This window comes from Nyctereutes procyonoides, unplaced genomic scaffold, assembly GCF_905146905.1.
Source record: "Nyctereutes procyonoides isolate TBG_1078 unplaced genomic scaffold, NYPRO_anot_genome, whole genome shotgun sequence".
NCBI lineage: Eukaryota > Metazoa > Chordata > Mammalia > Carnivora > Canidae > Nyctereutes > Nyctereutes procyonoides.
This window is the reverse complement of record NW_026575043.1, coordinates 39,823,664-39,836,522: the sequence shown is the minus strand read 5'-3', so window position 1 is coordinate 39,836,522 and position 12,859 is coordinate 39,823,664. Positions and strand designations below refer to the sequence as shown.

The 12,859-nt window shown below is 41.4% G+C and overlaps 1 long non-coding RNA gene across 2 annotated transcripts in view; it reads left to right on the top strand.

Moving 5' to 3' along the window:
* Positions 1-12,859, top strand: part of LOC129507564 (uncharacterized) — a 33,904-nt gene that overhangs the window by 3,431 nt on the left and 17,614 nt on the right. For both annotated transcript variants that reach the window (XR_008664033.1, XR_008664034.1), the window contains exon 2: positions 11,808-11,956. This is a non-coding gene — a long non-coding RNA (uncharacterized LOC129507564). The remainder of the gene's footprint in view (positions 1-11,807; positions 11,957-12,859) is intronic.

The window sequence follows — 12,859 nt, the reverse complement described above, 5'->3', positions numbered from 1 at the left end:
TCTCTCCATATAATGCACTGTAGAAGTAGCTACTGAGATTTTGCTGAAAGATATTTGGGTGTATAATTTTAAACTGAGCAGAGGATGACTTTATGAAGCTTGTTAAGGAAATCATATTCCAATATCTAAGCCCCAAGGCCATTTTCTTTGAAAGTATGGCCTTCAATGAGTTAGGTTATTTGCATTTTGATACACAGTAAAGTGTTTAATAAATGTTTGAGATAAAGAGGAAAAGCAGAGTACCACATAAAGACGAAGAGTCTAATAAGCCTACAGAGAATAGTAATTTTTTAAGGATAAACAATAAAACAGCCAAGAGAGTTTGTGGATAATAGGTTACTTTCAGAAACAAGACATTCTACACTGAAAAACTGAGGAGCCACAAAAGCAGAGAATTTGGGAATATCTCATAACTGGTTTTGAGAAATAAAAGGAAGAGTAAATTTCTGAATGAGAGTAGCTTTTTACTTAGAGGTCAGTCTTAGAAAACATGGGTTTTTACACTGAGGAAAACACAGTATTTGGTATTGCAGGGATAACACTAGAGACTATAAACTTAATTGGCTAATAAGACTAGGCTGTTGATATTTAAGGTAAATTAACCCAGTAAACTACAGTGATGCTGCTTTTGGAAAGGAATGTAGTATTCTTCAATCTCAGTAAACTGGAGCTGCAGCTTTTAAAATTATCAACACCATGGGATCCCTGGGTGGCGCAGCGGTTTAGCGCCTGCCTTTGGCCCAGGGCACGATCCTGGAGACCTGGGATCGAATCCCGCGTCGGGCTCCCGGTGCATGGAGCCTGTTTCTCCCTTTGCCTGTGTCTCTGCCTCTCTCTCTCTCTCTCTCTCTCTCTCTCTCTCTCTCTGTGACTATCATAAATAAATTAAAAAAAAATAAAAAATAAAATAAAATTATCAACACCCAGTATGAGCTTTAGTGCTGACATTTAAAGCAAGAGAAGCAGTATGTCAAATAATTAAGAATGTAGGCTTTAGGGGATCCCTGGGTGGCTCAGTGGTTTAGCCCCTGCCTTCAGCCCAGGTCGTGATCCTGGAGTCCTGAGATCGAGTCCCAGATGGGTGCTCCCTGCATGGAGCCTGCTTCTCCCTCTGCCTGTGTCTCTGCCTCTCTCTCTCTGTCTCTCATGAATAAATAAATAAAATATTTTTTAAAAAGTGTAGGCTTTAGAAAGACCTGAGTTCCAGTCTCAGTACTACAGTATGGTTTTGGATAAATTAGCATCCGTAATTCTATAAATTTTTTTTAATTTTTTTTACTTATGATAGTCACAGAGAGAGAGAGGCAGAGACACAGGCAGAGGGAGAAGCAGGCTCCATGCACCGGGAGCCTGATGTAGGATTCAATCCCGGGTCTCCAGGATCGCGCCCTGGGCCAAAGGCAGGCGCCAAACCGCTGCGCCACCCAGGGATCCCAGCATCCGTAATTCTAAATTTCCTTAGCCTGTTATTATCATGATTAAGAGTACAGATACCAATGTCAGCATTCAAATCCCGGCTCTGCCACTTATTAGCTATGTCATCTTAGGGAAGCTACTAAATTCTCTATGATTCAATTTCCTCAGGTGGAGGTTGAGAGAGAGAAAAAATAGTACCTATACCATTGGATTGTTGATATTCAGTCCTGAATAAATATTAGCTGTGTCAGTAACCTCTAACTTCAAAGTACTAGTATATTTCTTTTTTTTTTTTAAGTACTAGTATATTTCTATCTTCCAGAAACTTAAAATCTGGTTATAAAGATCAGGCTAACACAGGAAAATAAAAACATTAAACAGCATTTATAAGTAGTGTTAAAGAGTATGATACAGACTATAAAGGCATATTGATTCAGTGATTATTAAACATCCACTGCATACCTAGCAGGCACTAAACTGAGTATCGAGGATATAACAGTGAACTCTACAAGGTCCTTTTTCTCAAGAAGCTCCTAATTTTGTGATAGAGCAGATACTAGTAGGCAAAACAACAGTGAAATAAATGCTACAGCAGAGATTAGTACTGGGGGCTGTGAGAACTCACAGGAGGGGCTTATGACCTACTTTTAGGAGATCAGGAAAGGCTTATCAGAAAAAGTAAAATCTGAACGGGGTAGGAATTAGTGTTCTTGGCAGGTCAGACAATGTGCAGAAGCCTAGAAATGTAGGCTATCACTATGACTAGTGGGGAATTCAGGGTGGTGATTAAAATGAGACCAAAAGACATGCAGCCGAAGAGCTGAATACTTACTGACCAAGTTATGGAGGTTCCTGAGTGTAGATTTTATCCTGCAGGTGTGATCTTGGAGTCTCGGGATTGGGTCCCATGTCGGGCTCCTTGCATGGAGCCTGCTTCTCCTTCTGCCTGTGTCTCTGCCTCTCTCTCTGTGTGTGTGTGTCTCTCATGAATAAATAAATAAAATCTTCAAAAAAAAACAAAACAGTTGCTTAGAGATGGAGCCCAGGAGTTCTAAGCTGTCAGGGAAAGGGAACAGGAAAAGAAAAGTCCTGAGTTTGGAATTGGAGCAATTAATCTTGGCCGAATACTAGGCCTAGTCTAGGCAGTCATGTGGCATAGGATCTATGGGTTAATTTTAGGAAGGCGATGCTTTTGACCTAATCTTTGCTCTGTCTTCAAAATGTAAAAAAAAAAAAAAAAGTTCATCTGTGTATTTTAGGTGTGCCAAGTCCTGGACTAGGGTGTTTTCCATGAATTACTTTATCATTCAGGGTTGTAGTTAGCATTTGAATTTACATAAATAATATGTATTAGATGTTTATCTATTAAATATATGCTGAGTCTGGGAATCAAGGTAGCTGGGAAATGTCTGTTCCACCTTTAGAATCCTGGTATTTTATTCTCCTGTTACTGTTTATTCTTCCAGTCCCCAAACAGCTCTTGAGTATCCTCTGTGTCAGGCACTGCTTTTCCTTTTATCATCTATCTCAGTTCTCTGCTGGGTGTCATTCTCACTAGGCTGTCATGTGAACTATTCTCTTCAAAACTTTCTCTATTTATCTTTTCTCACGGTTGGCTCCATCCCATCTCCTCTTAAGAAATATCCTTTAAAGGATTTGTATGTCAGGGAATACTAATAAATATTATATATTCTTCAGACTCTGTTACAGTGAAATGGAGAGAAGAGAAAAGGAATCCCATAGGGGCAGCCCGGGTGGCTCAGCAGTTTAGCGCCACCTTCAGCCCAGGGCGTGATCCTGGAGACCCAGGATTGAGTCCCACATCGGGCTCCCTGCATGGAGCCTGCTTCTCCCTCTACCTGCGTCTCTGCCTCTCTGTCTCTCGTGAATAAATAAATAAAATTTAAAAAAAAAAAAGGAATCCCATAGAAGATCATAGAATGATTGTGGCTGGAAGGAAATGCAAAGACAGGAGAAATCAACATCTTAGTACTCTAAGGCCCACCCGTAAGAGATTGTTGCCCTAATTGCCTTTGCAAAGCCCAGATAACAGAAATGAACAGTATTATATAAGGCATAAGGGGGTGTCATAAGTGGACTCAGATTGGCCCCAGCATGGCAAGACCCTGAGTCCAATAATAGAAGGTTAAGTACCAGCTTCAAACACAGTGTGTTCTCTGAGTTCCTAATGATATTTCTACCTGGAGCTTTCTTTTACATTTACCTTAATGGCTCAGTTGGAAGTCAGCCATCACTGCTAAGTGTCTTCTGTCCTATGCAGTATTGGCAGCAACTTCCTTATTATCCTGACATTAGAACTAGAAATTCTGCCCAGTTGCAGCCAGGCTGTTACTACCCAGGCAGTGGTAGAGCATTTCCACTTTCTAGGATCTTGTACTCTCCAACACTGAGTGGCCTAACCTTTTGTCACCTTCATAAGTCATCAGATTTTTTTTAATTTTTATTTATTTATGATAGTCACAGAGAGAGAGAGAGAGAGAGAGAGAGAGAGAGAGAGAGAGAGAGGCAGAGACACAGGCAGAGGGAGAAGCAGGCTCCATGCACCGGGAGCCCGACGTGGGATTCGATCCTGGGTCTCCAGGATCGCACCCTGGGCCAAAGGCAGGCGCTAAACCGCTGCGCCACCCAGGGATCCCAAGTCATCAGACTGATAAGAAAGCCTCCCATTCTTAGAATAGCTCTGCCATCAGCCCAGTAACATGCTTTTTTCTCTGAACTTCTGCTCTCTTGGATATAGTAGGGAAATCTCCAATAAACATTAAATTGTTAATATATTTAAAGCATTTAGTAGAGTACCTCACACATATTAAGAACTTTTGCTATTATTATTAATGTTGTTGTTACTACCACCATCTAGGATTAGAAGCTAGAGTCTCACTGAACCTCTGATTTTGCTCCTGTTATGCTGGATAGTTTAAGCAAGTCTAAATTATCTGGAAATGGAGTTGAAATATTTGGTTTCCTCTGTTTTATAGCCATTGTCAGTTCAAGGAGTCTTAAAAAGGTCCAAGTATTATTACATTAGTACTTTTACTTGTTAGAGTTTTAACATCTCCTCTCTGGATTCCTAAAAGACTGTAATCCTCACTTGCCAGTGAATTGGATAATCCAGCAATCTCTGCCTAGAATGATGTACATTTTATCCAGCCATCCAATGTTTACCAACAGTAGGTCAATATAGACAGAAATAAAAGCATCATAGCTAACATTTATTGAGCACTTAGTACATGCCAGATACTATTTTAAATGTCTTTTAAGGGATCCCTGGGTGGTGCAGCGGTTTGGCGCCTGCCTTTGGCCCAGGGCGCGATCCTGGAGACCCGGGATCGAATCCCACGTCGGGCTCCCGGTGCATGGAGCCTGCTTCTCCCTCTGCCTGTGTCTCTGCCTCTCTCTCTCTCACTGTGTGCCTATCATAAATAAATGAAAATTAAAAAAAAAATAAATGTCTTTTAAGATTTTATTTATTTTTAATTTTTCTTTTTTTTTTAATTTTACTTATTTATTTGACAGAGAGAACACAAGCAGAGGGAACAGCAGGCAGAGGGAAATGGAGACACAGGCTTCCCACTGAGCAGGGAGCCCAATGTGGGGCTTAATCCTAGGACCCTGAGAACATGACCTGAGCTGAAGACAGATGCTTAACCACCTGAGCCGCCCACCCAGATTTCCCATAAGTGTGTGTGTGTGTGTGTATACATATAGATATACACACACACACATATATGTATATGTATACACACCATTTGTCATAAAAACCCTCAGTGTAGGCACAATTATTATCCTTATTTTATAAATGAAGAAACAATTATAGAGAAGTAACTTGCCTAAAGCAAAAGGTAAGTGGAAGAGCCAGGATATGTACCTAGGCAGTCTGATCCCATACCCTGTGTTACAAACTGTCTCACTGTACTGACAGGGAGAACCTGGATTTGCATAGAAGTGCAACCTGGTGCCCCTGGACATTTCATATCAATGGAATCATACATTTGACCTTTTGTGTCTGGCTTCTTTTACTAGAAGTAGTGTTTGAGATTCATCTGTGTTGTAAAATATGTCAATATTTCATTCCTTTCTATGGCTGAATAATATACCTTTTATGGGTATTCCACATTTTGTTTATCCATTCATCAGTTGGTGGCTTTTTCCACATTTGGCTATTATGAATAATGTCGCTATGGACATTCACATACAGGTTCTTGTTTGACACTTGTCTTAAATTCTTTGGGGTATATACCCAGGAGTGGAATTGTTGGGTGATTCTGTGTTTAACTTTTTGAGGAACTACCAGTCCATAGTGACTGCACTTTTACATTCTCACTAGCACTGTGTGAGTGTTAGAATTTCTCCATATCCTTGCTAACGCTTGTTATTCCCACTCACATCCCTTATTTTATTATTGTCATCCTAGTAGGGTAAAGTGGTATCTTATCGTGGTTTTGATTTGTGTTTTCCTAGTAACTAATAACAAGATGTTGAGTGTCCATGTGCTTGTTAGCCATTTATCTTCATTGAAGAAATGTTTATTACAATCCTTTGCCCATCTTTAAAAAAGATTTTATTTATTTATTCATGAGACACACACACAGAGGCAGAGACATAGACAGAAGGAGAAGTAGGCTCCTCGAACCCTGGACCAGGAATCACACCCTGAGCTGAAGGCAGATGCTCAATCACTGAGCCACCCAGGCATTCCTGTTTGCCCTTTTTTAAATTGGGTTGTCTTTTTTGTTGTGGTGTTGTAAGACTTCTTAATATATTCTAGATAGATTTTTTATCAAATAGATGGGATATTTTCTCCTAATCTGTGGGTTATGCTTTCACTTTTCAAAAAAAATTTATATAAAGATTTATTTATTTATTTGAGAGCAAGAGTGTGTGTGTGAGCAGGGGGAGGGGCAAAGGAAGAGGGAGAGAGAATCTCAAGTAGACTTCTCACTGAGTGAGGAGCTCCCACTAGGCTCGATCCCAGGACCTTAAGATCATGACCTGAACCAAAATCAAGAACTGGACACTCAACCAATTGAGCCACCCAGGCACCTCTTTTAGGTTTGTTTGTTTATTTTTAAGTAATCTGAATATTCAACATGGGACTTGAACTCACAACCCTGAGATCAAGAGTCACATGCTCCACTGACTGAGCCAGCCAGGTGTCCCAATGTTTTCACTATCTTTTTAAAAATATATTTTTTATTTATTTACTTTATTTTTTTATTTTTTTAAAGATTTTATTTATTTATTCATGAGAATACACAGAGAGGAGAGAGAGAAGCAGAGACACAGGCAGAGGGAGAAGCAGGCTCCATACAGGGAGCCCGATGTGGGACTCGATCCCAGGTCTCCAGGATCACACCCTGGGCTGCAGGCAGCACTAAACCGCTGAGCCACCAGCGCTGCCCTATTTATTTACTTTAGAGAGAGAAGGAGAAAGAGAGTCTCAAACAGACTCTATGCTGAACGTGGAGCCAACATGGGGCTTGATCCCACAATCCCAAGATCAGGACCTAAACCAAAACCAAAAGTTGGACACTCAACCTACTGAGCCACCCAGGCATCCCCCTCTTTTTTTTTTTAAAAGACTTTATTTATTTATTCATGGGAGACACAGAAAGAGAGAGAGAGAGAGAGAGAGAGAGAGAGAGGCAGAGACAGGCAGAGGGAGAAGCAGGCTCCATGCAGGGAGCCCAACGTGGGACTCAATCCCGGGTCTCCAGGATCACATCCTGGGCTGAAGGCAGGCGCTAAACCACTGAGCCACCCAGGGATCCCCAAAAGATTTTATTTTTACGTAATCTCTACACCCAATGTGGGACTCAAACTCATAATCCTAAGATTAAGAGTCCCAAGCTCTATCCATCAACTGAGCCAGCCAAGCACCCCTCCTTTCACTTTCTTAATAGTCCTTTGGTGCATAACAGTTTTTAATTTTTATGAAATCTAGTTTATCTTTTTCTTTGGTTGTTTGTACTTTTGGTGTCTTATTTTGCATATGTCTATCCAGCTGTCCCAGCACCATTTGTTGAAAGACGGCTTGGTACCTGGTGGAAAACCAATTGTCCTTAGATGTATGAATTTATTTCTGGACTCTCAAATCTGTTACATTGATATACACATATATAATCTTTATGCTGATACCATGTTGTTTTGATTACCGTAGCTTTGAATTCTCTACTTTTATTATGGCAAGCGTGTTTCTGAGTACATTTGTGTATTGTGATCGGTATTTCCTTTTAACTATTTTTGGAACATGTACTTCTTTGTGGATCATTTGTATAATTAGTACCCTTGTCATTTAAAATAATTATGAAGTGTTTGTTTTATTGCCTTGCTGCACTGTGCTATTTTTGTTAAGCTCTTATTTCACCCTGTTTTCTGGGTTGCTTTTAACTTTTCTAGATAGCCTTGTTTGCACTGTTTCTTCTGGACCCAGGCTCATTAGCTATCAAGCCCTACCCCCTTCATGTCAGAGAACGTTGGCTGCTGTTTTTAGGTCATCCTCATAGAAACTCGGACTACTCCCATCTGCCTCAGCTCAGACCCAGTACTTCTTGCCAGTTGTGAGTTGAGTTTCTGGGGGTAGAAGGCTTGCTAAAAAACCTCTTTCTTGAACCAGAGCTCTCCAGAGGTCAAGGGTGGCATCAACCTTACCATCTGCTATATGCTTATTTGTAAATAACCATTCCTGGGCAGCCCAGGTGGCTTAGCAGTTTAGCACCGCCTTCGGCCCAGGGCGTGATCCTGGAGACCGGGGATCGAGTCCCACGTCAGGCTCCCTGCATGGAGCCTGCTTCTCCCTCTGCCTGTGTCTCTGCCCCCCCCCCCTCTCTCTCTGTGTCTCTCATGAATAAATAAATAAAATCTTTTAAAGATAAATAAATAACCATTCCTGAAATGTTATACGATGAAACATATGGGAAAGAACCTGTCTTTTGAACTCTTCTCGTGCTGCCCAAACAAGCATTTACAAGTGCTATTTTCATATGTAATATATCCCTGTCTTTAGAAAGGAGGAGCTTCCAGAGATCATGGGATTTGTTCAAGGATGTCCAGTGACCTTATGCTGCTACTGGGAGCAGAATCTATCCCAATCCCATTGATCTCCTTCTCATCATCATTACCACATATTCCTTCCTTATTGGACAATGGAGGACAGAATTTACTTTCCAGTATTTTCCCCAAGGGAGGTTGAGTTTCTTCTTCCCCACTTTGGCATATTACACAGGTAAGGAGCCTCAGTGAATAACTTGCATTCACTGTGCCATTCTTTGAAGGATCAAGCTATGGGCTCTGGCAATAGATCTATGAGAGAAAGGGGGACAGGAGAGAAAATGTCTACAGCCTCAGTGAACTCTTTAGGAATTTTGGATGAGTGGAGATGTTCAGTTTTCCCCCATAACAAATAGGGTGTCTTCTATGCAACTTGACTGTAGTGGTTTTTTTTTTTTTAAGATTTTATTTATTCATGAGAGACACAGGGAGAGAGAGAGGCAGAGACATAGGCAGAGGGAAAAGCAGGCTCCCTGAGCCAAAGGCAGACGCTCAACCACTGAGCCACCCAGGTGCCCTGACTATAGTGGTTATTGATCAAGTTATTGATATATATGAACTTTTCCTATAGGAATTTTCAAAGATATGCAAAAATAAAGAGAATAATGAATTAGCAAGTACCTGCCACTTGGCTTGTAGAATCATCAACATGTGGCCCATCTTGTTTTATCTCTACTCCCATTTACTCCTTCTCCCCACTGAATTATTTTGAAACAAAGTAAGTATATTGATCAAGGTTTCACTTTCTACTTGTTGAAGCCATTTCCCTTAGATACTGAGATGTATGCTGTCATTTATATTGCTTTTAGCAGTTGTATTGGGCCTGACATTCTTTCTCTGGCAGTTTTTTGCATTGGTAGAATTACAGGAGTTTCCTGGTCTCAAACTCTGTTATTTTGTCTCTCCCACTCCCAGAGTCCTATGAACCTGTCAAGCATCTTCACTTTGATCCAAGTACCTAGACCTCCACTTACCTGTTCTCCTAGTTTACTAACTTTAATGTATGAGGTTAGGGACTTCAGCAGTCTTTGTCATTAAATACTCTATAGGCAATGCCTAGCCTGGCATGTAGTAGTAGGTGCTTAATAAATAGTTGTTGATGACTGAATGGATGAATTCCATTTGGCTTTCCACTCACCTGAACCTCACAATCAGCTATTTTAACAGTGCACTTGATTCTGTGTATCTTAAATGAGAAAGTTACCTGAACCTCTTGAGAAGTAGCTTTTATCCATGACCCTTTTTGTCTAGCTGAGGAATCTGAATTTTCCTGGCTCTCCCTGCTGGTCTCTCCTGAGTAGTTGCATACAGGTACCTCTGGTGGCCAATGATTGGAGCCAGAGCCAGGTTCTGCCAAGGGAAAATAGAACATTGTTGTGGAGTGCCCTAGCCAGTCCAGGCAGGTCTGAGGAGGAAGAGAGAAACTTATTGAAAACAGTTCAGGGAAGTGCAGCTTTCTGTATAAGGGACCGGGAAGGTAGCCCAGTGCCAGCTAAGGTCAGAGCAGAGTTAGAGCCTGCTAGCACCTGAAGACCTTGAGTATCATGACTATATGGGCCAATAAATAAGCTGGTCCTTGTGTAGGGATCAGCCTCTACACTGAGAATAGAGATGTGCTCCTTTTCCCCGTAAGACAAAGCACTTTGAGGTGAGACATGGTCACCACACAGGCTAAATAGCTACACAGTTTTATTTTGGCCTCCTGTGAAAGTTGTCCCAAGTGGGGTGGTGAATGTAAATGGGAGTGTCCCTAGAGTTCATGGTTTTATGTGACCCCATCTCCCAACTAGAAAGACCAGTAACATATCTGTGGAACTCTGGGTATATGCTCTGCTAGCACCTCCTCCCTCCACCCTCTGTAAATACAATAAATGCCCCACACCTGCCTGCTTCCTAGATGACATTTTGGTTATTTACACGTATTTGTCTTTACCACAGTGTAGCTTCCCAGAAAGTGAGCTGTGAGAGAATGCCTCTTGCCAGACTCCAGCCAGCTACAGACATCAGAAGAAGAGTTCAAGATGGTCAGACACTAAGGGCAAATCCCCTCTTCTCCTCTCCAACCCCAAACCCCAAGGGTCAGGGTAATTACACTTAAAGTTGAACATGGAAATAGGCTTTTGTTACCCTTCAGGACCTAGAAGGAAGCATGTGGTTTTTTCACATACACAAGGAAGGGAACCCAATTCAGAAGAACCCAAGGGCATGAAAATTGCCAATGGATTTGGGCAGGTATAGCTATGAAATGGTCATGATAAAGAAATGTTTGGAAGGAATCCATTTCTATGCTGAGTGTTGGGATGGGGATGTAGCAGTGGGCAAAGCCCTGCATTTTAGTGGGAGAAGGCAGACCATAACCAGGTAAATATATAACATGTCAGGGGTGCTAAATGTTAAGAAAGGAGAAAAGCAGGAAAGAGGGATAGGGCAAGAGTGTGTTGTTTTAAACTTGGTGACCAGGGAAAACAACTCTGTTGAGGTGAGGGGGCAAGTCCTGTGATCATCTGGAGAAAAATAATTCATGGCAGAAGAACCAGAGAGGGCAAAGGCCCTGAGGCAGGAGCATGGTTGGCTTGTGAGAGGAACAGTAAAATGACGGAGTGGCTGGAGCTTGGTGAGTGAAGGATAGAGTGGTAGGAGCAAGGTCAAAGAAGAAATCAGTGGCCAGATCATATGGGGGCCTTGTACACCTTGACAAGGGCTTTTGGTTTTGCTTTTGAGTAAGATGAAAAGCCACTGAGGGGTTTAGAATCAAAAGTAATGTGAACCAACTTAGGTTTGACAAAGCTTACTCTGGCTGCAGTGTTGAGAAGATCACAGGGAAGCAAGGGTAGAGAAGGAAAACCAATTGAAAGATAGTTGTCAGAGATAGGTGAGGTGTCTTGGAAAAAAGAAGAAGCTACTGACTTGTAGATTTGGTTTAAAAGTATAATCAGCAAGGTCTGCTGATGGATTGGATGTGGGTAGGGTGTGAGAGGAGGAGAGGGCCACGGCCATCTGCAAAGGGTTTGGCTTGCATCACTGAAAGAATGGAGTTGCTCTTGAACTGAGATGGGGAAGAGTGGGAGAAGAGCAGGTGGGAGGGGGGACGAAATTCACCAATTCTACTTCTACCTATTAAGTGAAATACTTATTTGATCTCTAAGTGGAGGTACCCATTTCAAATAATAGTAGATATTCCAAATAACAGGCTCCTCAGAATAATCATAATAGCAAATATTGTTTACATAATGCTTTACAATTGACAGTACTCCTGTATGCATTATCTTATTCTGTTTCTACATCACCCACATAAGGTAGTTTATTTCCTTTCTATTTTACAGGTGAGGAAGCTGAGATTCAGAAAGATTCTGCACAAGAGAGCCAGTGTTTGGATGTTGCCACACAGAGGAAGAAGGCAACCAACAGCCAGTTAGCTTCGAAGAGCAGCAACTAGCCAGCAGAGAGACCACTGCTTCCCCAAGGCTGTCAGGTAGGAAGACCTGGGCCTTCCTAGTCCTGTCCCCAGCCCTCCCACAGAGAGGAACCAGCAGGGAAGTGGAAGATGGGGCTGTGTTCCCCCACTCTCCCCTCAAACCACCAGAGCCATGGCCAGGTCTAGCATCCCTGAGAGGGGGCAGGGCAGGAGCTTTGAAGGGGAACTTGAGATGGACACTTCAAAAATGAATGCTTTATTGTGTAAACATCTAAAATTAATCTTCAATGACAAGAGACTATTCTAATTCCTGAAAGTAGCTTAGAATCTATTGGCATCCATCATTGAGGTACCCAGTGAGAAAAGGGGGTTTGACATGGTGTCACTGAGGGCAGCTATCAAAAAAGATAAAAAACCCTCAAGTTTATACAGCATAAGATGCCTGGATAAATCCGAGGCAATTGCATTTCCTTCCAGTCTTTTTCCCAGGTGTCTTTTTAAAATTGTTCAGATCTCACCACCTAGGCAATTTTGTTTTTCCATAACCTGCTGTTTTCTCATCACCACTTTTGATATAAACATTTACCCCCATGGTACTAAACATTTTTTGTAATCATAATTTTCAAATGACTATTTACTAACCAACCATTTAGGCTGCTTCCACAATTTATATACATCTTTATGCATTAAGCTGTTGAGAGTTACTTTGTTAGATATCTCCCAACAAGTAGAATTATTGGCTTAAAAGATATAAATATTTTTAGACTTTTGATAAATTCTCATAATTTTCCAGAAAATTTCTGCCATTGGCATAGAAAAGTAAGGGTGAGCCTTGGAACTAAAATCTTCTGATTCTAAATCTCAGGCCTTTTTTTTTCTCTGTGCTGGATTTATGAGCTTTGGTTTTCTTCTTGTGAAATGGAGACAAGTGCATGTGTCATGATCACAAGAATCAGAACT